Consider the following 9658-nt stretch of genomic DNA (forward strand, 5'->3'; position numbering starts at 1 on the left):
CAAACCCCCTCCTGCTCTCTTCCCCCCCTCTGCTCCATACCTAATCCCTCCCCGTTTCTTATGGCAGCTAAAGCAGGAAAGCTGAGGCTGACAACCACCAAGAAAGAAAAACTAAAAACATGAGACAAGACCAGCATGGCTGCACAAAGAGCTCTCTGACAAATTGAAGGACAAAAAGATTAAAAAATGGATACTTAACTAAAGCAGAATACCAACAAACAGCCTGAATCTGCAAGAAGGGAATCAGGAAAGCTAAGGGCCAGAATGAGCTAAAACTAGCAACCAATGCCAAAAATCATTTAAAACCTTTCTTGCAATATGAACAAGAAAAAAGTCTGGTAGGTCCACTAATGGGAGCAGATGGCCAGAAGGTGAAAGGCAGCTGGGAGAAAGCAGAACTGCTCAATTCCTTCTTTACATCTGTTTTTATGTAAACGGAAGAAGCAGCCCAACCTATCCAAAGCAGAACAGAGGGAGATAGTAGAGGCATACAAGTCAAAATAGATAAGGAATTAGTAAGAGAATACCTATTCACCCTGGATGAGTACAGATCACCTGAGCCAGACGGTTTACATCTGAGTTTTGAAGGAGCTGGAGGATGTAATTTTGAAGTCACTGAATGTAATCTTTCAAAGCTCATGTAGCACAGGAGAAATACCAGAGGACTGGAAAAAAACTGATGTGGCTCCAATCTAGAAAAAAAAAGAGGGGGTGGATTCAGGAAATATAGATTTAGCTTGACATCAATACTTCAAAATATCCTGAAAAAGTTAAACAAGTGAGGATTTGTAAGCACCTAGAAATAAACAAGCTTGCGTTTGTTAAAAACAGATCATGCCAGACAAACCTTATTATCTTTTTTGACAAAGTAGCAATAGCAATAGCTCTTAGACTTATATACTGCTTTACAGTACTTTACAGCCCTCTCTAAGCAGTTTACAGAGCCAGCATATTGCCCCCAACAATTTTGGGTCCTCATTTTACCCACTTCGGAAGGATGGAAGTCTGGGTCAACCTTGAGCATGGTGAGATTTGAACTGTCAAATTGCAGGCAGCCGGCAGGCAGTAGAAGTAGCCTGCAGTACTGCACTCTAACCACTGCGTAACTGTGGCTCATAAGTAACTAAATTAGAGGATAGGGAAATGCTGTGGACATAGTATGCTTAGACCTCAGTAAGGCATTTGACAAAGTAGACCACAACCTACTTCTTGATAAGATAGAATAGGGGTGTCAAACACATGGCCCATGGGCCAAATATATCATGTGCTGGCCATGGCCATGCCCAGTTTAGCGAGGTGGGGAAAAATTGTGATACATCATGTGACACCGCCATGACAACGTGAATTTGACACCCCTGAGATAGAACAATGTGGGATGGACAGTTCCACCACCAGAAGGATTTGCAATTGACTGACCAACTGCACTGAACAGGTGGTCCTCAATGAAACTACAACTACATGGAGGGAAGCATGAAGTGGGGTACCTCAAGGATTGGTTTTGAGCCCAGTATTCTTCAACAGCTTCATAAATGATCTGGATGAGAGGATAGAAAGGGAACTCATCAAATTTGCAGATGACATCAAGCCAGGGGAGTAGCTAACACTTTGGAAAATAGACTCAAGATTCAGAAGGATTTTGATAGACTTGAGCGTTGGGCCTTATCCAACTAGTGATGCAGTTCAGTGGTGAGGGAAGTAAGGTCCTGCATTTAGGCAGGAAAAAACAGATGCATAGTATAGAATAGATGGTACCTGGCTTAACAGTAGTAACTGACAGGGATCTAGGTGTCCTAGTGGACCACCACTTAAGTATGAGCCAGCAGTGTGCTGCAGCTGCCAAAACACCCAATGCAATCCTAGGTTGCATCAACAGAGCGACAGTGTCAAGACAATGAGAAGTGATAGTATCTCTTTTACACCATACTTGGTTGTTCTGTCCCCCCACCTCACATAGGCAGATACACGAGCAAAAGACGTCTACAGTAATTTATTTTTACAAGCCGACCTGAATCCCTTTGGCAGATAAAAATTCTGGCAGCTACTTTCCGAATGCCTGCCAAGTTTCTTATCACCTCTAGAAACAGGAGTCAGCATATCTGTAGTCTGTTGCTGGAGCAACCAAGAGTTCAAAGAGTAGCAGAAGTCATTCACAAAGTCCAAGCCTTAATTCCAAAAAATATCCCATCCGAAGTTCACGATATGCAGTTTTTGTCTGTCACAGAGCCTGCAGAGCAACCCCACCCACTTTTATCCCCTGTGGGGCATGGCTCAGTGACTCAGCAATCTCTGGCCCTTCCCCACCTCTTCCTTTGCTGCGCATGCCTCTCCCTCCGACGCTGCCTGGGATCAATCCAAGATTGATCTTCATCACTCCCTATTAGTGGGTGCCCTGACATGCTTTCCTCCTGGCCTTCAGCTGGAACCTGAGGCATTGCCAGAAAGGAGGGTCCTGGAGAGGGAGGCCTTGTCAGTTCCTCCCCATCACTTTCAGAGTCATCTTCCTCCGTGAGGACAGGCTCAGGAGCCGGAGTCACAACACTTGGTGTAAAACCACACTTGAAATATTGAGTTTAGTTCTGGTCACCATGATAGAAAAAAGATGTGCAGAGAAGAGCAACAAAAATGATAAAGGAAGCTAAACCTTATGACAGACAGTTGAGGGTATGTCTAGCGTCTAGCCCCGTGTTGGCGAACCTATGGCACGCGTGCCACAGATGGCACGCGGAGCCATATTTGTTTTTTCCTGTCCCCACCCTCCAGAGACTCCTAGAGAGGCTTCTAGATACTTCTAGAGAGGTTCTGGAGGCTGGGGACAGCAAAAATGTCACTTCCTGTCCCACCGAGAGTTGGGAAATGGGCTCTTTCAGCCTCCGTAGGGTCTCCAAGGGAGTGGGAAAGGCTGTTTTCGCCCTTCCCAGATGCATAGAGAGGATCTGGAACCAGGTAAGAAAGAAAAACGGGCCTACCAGGCCATCATGTGCCAGCAGCGGGGGTGGGTGGGGTTGCGTGCGCACGCGCGTGGGCACATGTGCGCATGACCCTCCCCTGCGCCTCCCTCTCCTGGCACGCAATGGCAAAAAGGTTAGCCATCACTGGTCTAGCCTATCAAAGAGAAGGATTAGCTGGACATGATAACTGTCTTCCATAGTCACAGAGAAGAGGGGATTGATTTATATTCTGTAATGCACCAGAGGGAAGAACAAGAATTAATGGATAGAAGCTTGTTAAGGAGAGTTTCAAGTTAGAAGTAAGAAGAAATTATCTGACAGTGAGACCAATTAATCAACAGAATAGCTTGCCTCCTGGAGTTGTGGGTGCTCTATCACTATGGAAAGGAACAAGTTGCCACAGCCAACATGCCATGGCCAAATCACCACTGCCAATTCACTGTGGCCAATTTGCCATGGCCAGCTCACCACAGCCAACTCGCTGCATGACAATTCAACAATTTTAATTATTTTGAATAATTTAAAAATTATTTTAATTTTTGTCATTCACATTTCATTTTGTCCGTCTTTTGGCATCTTTTCTTTAATGATTCTGTTGCACTATTTCTTCAATATTAGTGTAACTTTTGCTCCATGGCAAGTTGTCCTGCAGCAAATTGGCCATGGCGAATTGTCCTGTGGCAACTTGGCTGTGGCGAGGTGGCCACAGTGAGTTGGCTGTAGTGAGTTGTCCTAGACCCCTATCATGCAGGTTTTCACAAAAAAAGGACTGGCCAACTATTTGACTGGGTTGGTATAAGTCTCCTGCCTTGAGCATTGGGTTGGACTAGAACAAGGGTCTCCAACCATGGCAACTTTAAGCCTGGTGGACTCCAACTCCCAGAATTCCCTAGCCAGCAAAGCAAAGCTGGCTGGGGAATTCTGGGAGTTGGAGTCCTCCAAGCTTAAAGTTGCCAAGGTTGGAGACCCCTGGATTAGAAGACCTCTCCCTTTCAGCCCTATGAATCCATAGAATTCTATGGAATTAATTTTATATTAAAATATGTATTCTACTTTTATTAGTTTCCTTTTATTTTAATCTGAATTAAAACTTTAATTTTTAAAATTAGACTAATACATTTTTTTGCTGTTTGTTATAGCTTGTTACAGTTCACCACTATTTTTTTAAAAAGGAAAAAAAAGAGACCAGAGGTAGTCAGAAAAGAAAAACAGTTCACGCCAAACGTACATGGATTTCCAAGATGTAGGATCAAGCTATGATCTCCTTTTTTGATAAAATGATTCTTTTAACTGCTGATGGATCACAGTGAAGTGAATGCTGAGCTGCAGTCTACAATAGGACCCTTGCATAGGTCTTTGGAGATTCAAGATGTTGTAAAATGTAGTGCAGAATCATATTAACAGCATCATCTGTCGATCTATTTTCTCAGTAGGCAAATTGTAAGGGGTCTAACAGCAGATCCATGATGGTTTTCAGGTGGGCCAGCACTAGCCTTTCAAAGGTCTTCATAACAACAGATGTCAGAGCAACTGGACTGAAGTCGTTCAGTTCCTTAATGGAGAGTTTCTTCGGCCCTAGGATGATAGTAGAGCATTTGAAGCAAGAAGGAACATAGCACATCTCTAAAGATTTATTAAAGATGCAGGTGAAGATGGGGGCTAGTTGGTCAGCACAAGCTTTTAAGCAAGAAGGAGTTATCTTCTCTGGGCTTGGTGCTTTTCCTGGCTTTTGTCTATGAAATAGACTTTGCACCACATTCTCTGTAATCACCAGAGGTGGTGGGCCCAATGGGATGGGGTAGGTTGTAGGAGGCTTGGCTGATGTTGGTGTGTCTGAGATGGGCATTGTGGAGATGGGTGGCAGTAGTTTTCTCTCAAACCTACAGTAAAACACATTCAGGTAATCTGCCAGTAGTTTATTTCCTTGAGCATGTGATGGAGGTTTGCTGTAACCGGTGATATTTTTAAGAGTTTTCCACATGTTTGCTGGTTCATTTGTTGAGAACCGATTCCTTATCTTTTCAGAGTAGCTTCTTTTTGTTGCTCTGATCTCTCTTGTTAATAAGTTTCTGGCAGGGACGAAATGCTACCGGTTCGAGCCAGTTCGCCCGAACCAGTAGTAAAAAAATGCTTTAAAAAGTACATTAGCTGTGCCATGCGATCATTGGAACTTTTTTTTACTTTTTTAAAAGCATTTTTTTACTACCTATTCACCCAAAGCATAGTAAAAAAAATGCTTTAAAAAGTCAAAACAAAAAGTTCCGAAGATCAGCTGTGCCTGGTAATGTCGGAACTTATTTTTTAATTTTTTTTAGCATTTTTTTTTACTACCAATCAGTTGTGAAAAAAATCAGCTGTGCCTGACTGTCTCTGACGTTCCTGCTTGTTGCAGGGGCCATTTTGTGTGAAGTCCAGCTGCTTTTACATTGTGTGTGAGTCAGTTGTGCAGCTTTTGTGTTATTTTTTTGTATAAAGTGTGATAGTTTGTTTTTGAGCTCTCTGTGACTCTGTGAGGTTCCTTCTTGTTGCAGGGACCATTTTGTGTGAAGTCCAGCTGCTTTTGCATTGCGTGCGAATCAGTTGTGCAGCCATGCCTGCCAGTCACATGACCACCAAGCCACGCCCACCCAGTCGCATGACCACCAAGCTATGCCCACCCAGTCGCATGACCACCAAGCCACGCCCACCAAGCCACGCCCACAGAACCGGTAGGGAAATTTTTGAATTTCACCACTGGTTTCTGGCCTGATTGTATAGCATTCTATCACCTTTTCTGTGGGCTTTACTGATTTAATTGCTGGTTTCATGGTTTTAAGTCTTTATCTGTAAGCAGGTACCAGATGAATCATACAATGATCAGAGTGACCCACAACTGCTCGTGGTAAAGATCGATAAGCATCTTTTAATGTTGTGTAGCAATGGTCTAAAGTATTCTTGCCTCTAGTAAGACAATTGACATGCTGAAAATATTTTGGTAGCTCTTTCCTTAAGTTTGCTTTATTAAAATCTCCTAAAATAATTGGAAGAGAGTCTGGATATTTAACTTCAGCCCACATAATCTGGTCAGATGGAGTTCGTAATGCATTGTTTACACAAGTTTGTGGGGAAACAATTCTAAAAATTCTATTCTATTCTATTCTATATATAAAGATAGGCTTCCTCCCTTCTTTTTACCAGATGTTTCTGCAATTCTATCTGCTCTGTGTATCTGATATGCAGGCTGCTATCATCAATTGACTCATTTAGCCAGGTTGCTAAATGCTGAGCTGCTGAGTTGTAAAAATTAGAATTGTATCTATTTAGAAGTATTTCATCCATCTTGTTAGTGAGTGAGCATACATTAGTCAAAAAGAGTGAAGGGAGATGGGTTTTTATCCCACTTTTCCTCAGTTTATTCAAAATTCCCGCTCACTTACCCCTTCTTCTTCTTCACTTCTGGCAACTTCTCCATTTGCTTTGTTTGTTTATCCATTGTTCAGAGGAAATTGCTTCTTCCTGTGTTAGAAACTCTTCTGCATTTGTAAAGGGGGGGAGTGTTTCACAGAGAGCTGCTCATCAAGGAAACATTGCTTGATGCTTAGTAGTTGGTCTCTTGAGTATAAAATCCATAGTGAATCACAGAGGACGATTTAAAAAACAGAAAAACTATCAGAGAGCATTTGTATACCTTGACTTCTGTAAAGTATTTTATCAAGTTGATGAGATGGCTGATTTTAATCATATTTATATTTATATGAACTAATAAACTATTAATTGATAATTTATGTATCCATGTATGTAGTGATACACCATTTCAATTCATGTATTGCTTATTATTTAGCACACATAGCCATACAGCTATGGCATTGGTAGTCCCTTAACTGCTGATTAACCTGTCTATTAGGCAGATGCAATAGCAAGAAAGAAAGAAAAGAAAAAGAAAGAGCCTTGGTAGTACAGTGGTCTAAAGCACCCTGTTATTAAGAACAGCTGCCTGCAATTACTGCAGGTTCGAATCTCGCCAAGGCTCAAGGTTGACTCAGCCTTCCATCCTTTCTAAGGTAGGTAAATTGAGGACCCAGTTGTAGGGGCAATAAGCTGACTTTGTATAAATATACAAAAGAATGAAGGCTATTGCTTAGCGCATTGTAAGCCGCCCTGAGTCTCCGGAGAAGGGCGGCATATAAATCAAATTAAAAAAAAAAAAAAAAAAAAACCAGACCATCTGATGGACTGGCTGCTTAAACAATGCAAGGTTATGGCATATACTTGAAAGGAGACCGGGAAGATTGTAATTGTGGAGTTTGTGCGGCAAGAACAAAGAATGCTTATTCACAGAGAATATGCACGGGTAACACTTGTAGTGATTCTAGGTGGTTAGAGGATTGATAACAGTAATAAAGAGTTAGACATCCTGCATATACTTCAGCTAAAAGTTAGGAATAGAGATGGAGCAAACAGAAGGTGTATTAGATGACTCCTGAAGCAGTCATTAGCCAAGGCTTAGGAATAGGGATGGCTGGAGACTAATAGAACAAATTGTTAGATCATTACTAAAATGTTGATTAGATGATATTTCTTATTATCCCGCCTTGTCCCGCCTTCTGCTTTAGTGAAAACGTATAAAGCTTTCTTAATCCTTTGTTCTTGGTCCTTGGCATTTTGGCCAGGGCCCCTTTTCCTTGGAGCGCTCCAGTTAAAAGGAAATTGAAACCTGCACCTCGTGTCTAGTGTCCTTCATTGGCCTTGGCACCAGGCTCAGACCCAAATTCGGGACAACAATCTTTCTTTTTATTTAGGAATGCTTGCTTGTTAGGATGATAGGCAACACCCTGGTACTGAGATGCCAAGGTATGTTCGTTATTGATAACGTAAAAGATTTAGTATACCTGCTAACCTTTAGCTGAATTATGTTACTATGGCTACTGAGAATGCATGCATGACATTGTTTTTCATGAATGGTTTATAGTGAAATGTACACCGTTCAAAATTGTATAAAAGAGGTTTACTCCAAAAGAGGTGGAATCTGCTTCTGAAAAACTTTTTATTTGCAAATAAAAGTCTTAAACCTTTCCACCTTTTTCGTGTGGTTTATTGGACCCACAGGCCAGGTAAAGGTTCGGGTCTTTCTGAGATTACAAAATCTCCCATAAGCTTCGCCTCATCTCTTTTGGCTCTGCGGGTTGGCTTGGGGACCCAATGGAAGTGCTCCATGTTGGAAATGGCTGGTGGAGTGATTGATAGAAAAGCCAACACAGTCCTAGGCTGCATCACCAGAGGGCTAGAATCAAGATCACATGAAGTATCGCTTTATAATGCCTTGGTAAGACCAGTTTTGGTCACCACAATATAAAAAAGAGTGCAGAGAAGAGCAACAAAGATGATTAGAGGACTGGAGGCTAAAACATACAAAGAACGGTTGCAGGAACTTCTGTAGTTAATGAAAAGAAGACTTAAGAGTGACATCATAGCAGTGTTACAATATCTAAGGGCCTGCCACAAAGAAGAGGGAGTCAACCTATTCTCCAAAGCACCTGAAAGTAGGACAAGAAGCAATGGATGGGAACTAATCAAGGACAGAAGCAACCTAGAACTAAGGAGAAATTTCCTGATAATTAGAACAATTAATCAGTGGAACGGCTTGCCTCCAGAAGTTTTGGGTGCGCCAATCCTGGAGGTTTTTAAGCAGAGATTGGACAGCTATTTGTCTGAAATATTATAGGGCTGTGATAGTGAACCTATGGCACACAGAGCCATATCGGTGGGCATGCAAGCTCATTTTTGGGCCTTCTGGGCCCACCAGAAGTAGGGAAACAGCCTGTTTCCTGCCTCTGGAGGGCCTGGGTGGGGGAAGGCCTGTTTTTTGCTCTCTCCAGGCTCCAGAGCCTCTCTAGGAGCCTGGGGAGGACAAAAACGGCCTCCCCCCCTGGAGGCCCTCCGGAGGCCGGAAACGGCCTGTTTGCTGTTTCAACGGAACTTGGCAAATGGGCCGTTTCCGGCCTCCGGAACACCTCTGAGGGGGTGGGGAAGGCCATTTTCGCCCTTCCCAGGCTCCTAGAGAGGCTCTGGAGCCTGGGGAGAGCAAAAAAACAGGCCTGCCGTGCCATCGTGTGCCAAAAGCGGGGGGAGCGCGGGGGGAACGCACGTATGTGCGGGGGACATATAATTATGGGTATGGGCACACATGTGCACGACCACCACCCCACACTCCCAATTTTGGCACACGATGGCAAAAAGGTTAGCCATCACTGTTATAGGGTCTCCTGATTGAACAGGGGGCTAAACTAGAAGACCTCCAAGATCCCTTCCAACTCTGTTATTCTGTTATTCCACTGCCATAACGTTTGGACTTTTGGTATATAGTTTTTGAATCCTGTTATTTTAATTTTTCTATATTTATCACCCTCCCAGAGTTGTTTTGGAAAGGGAGATAAATGTAACAAATAAATATAGAAACAAACCATGGCCAAGACCATGTTATGGATATAGAGCTAGTTGGATTCTTATACCGCATGTTAATGGCTCCATTTTAAATCAGAAGTACCAAGGGCCCTACCACTGGACCCTCTTCCAGGCTGTTTGACATATTTATACATGAGTGGATGAGAGCTAGAAACAGTTTTAGCAAATTTGAAGGGGACATTATCACGATTCAAGAGGACTGTGACCAGCAGAAACACTGGGCTGAAACTTGCAACATGAATTTCAACAGAACAAAAACAAACTTCTCT

The sequence above is a fragment of the Pantherophis guttatus genome, chromosome 1 (assembly GCF_059756535.1).
Source record: "Pantherophis guttatus breed Tessera chromosome 1, ASM5975653v1, whole genome shotgun sequence".
Lineage (NCBI taxonomy): Eukaryota > Metazoa > Chordata > Lepidosauria > Squamata > Colubridae > Pantherophis > Pantherophis guttatus.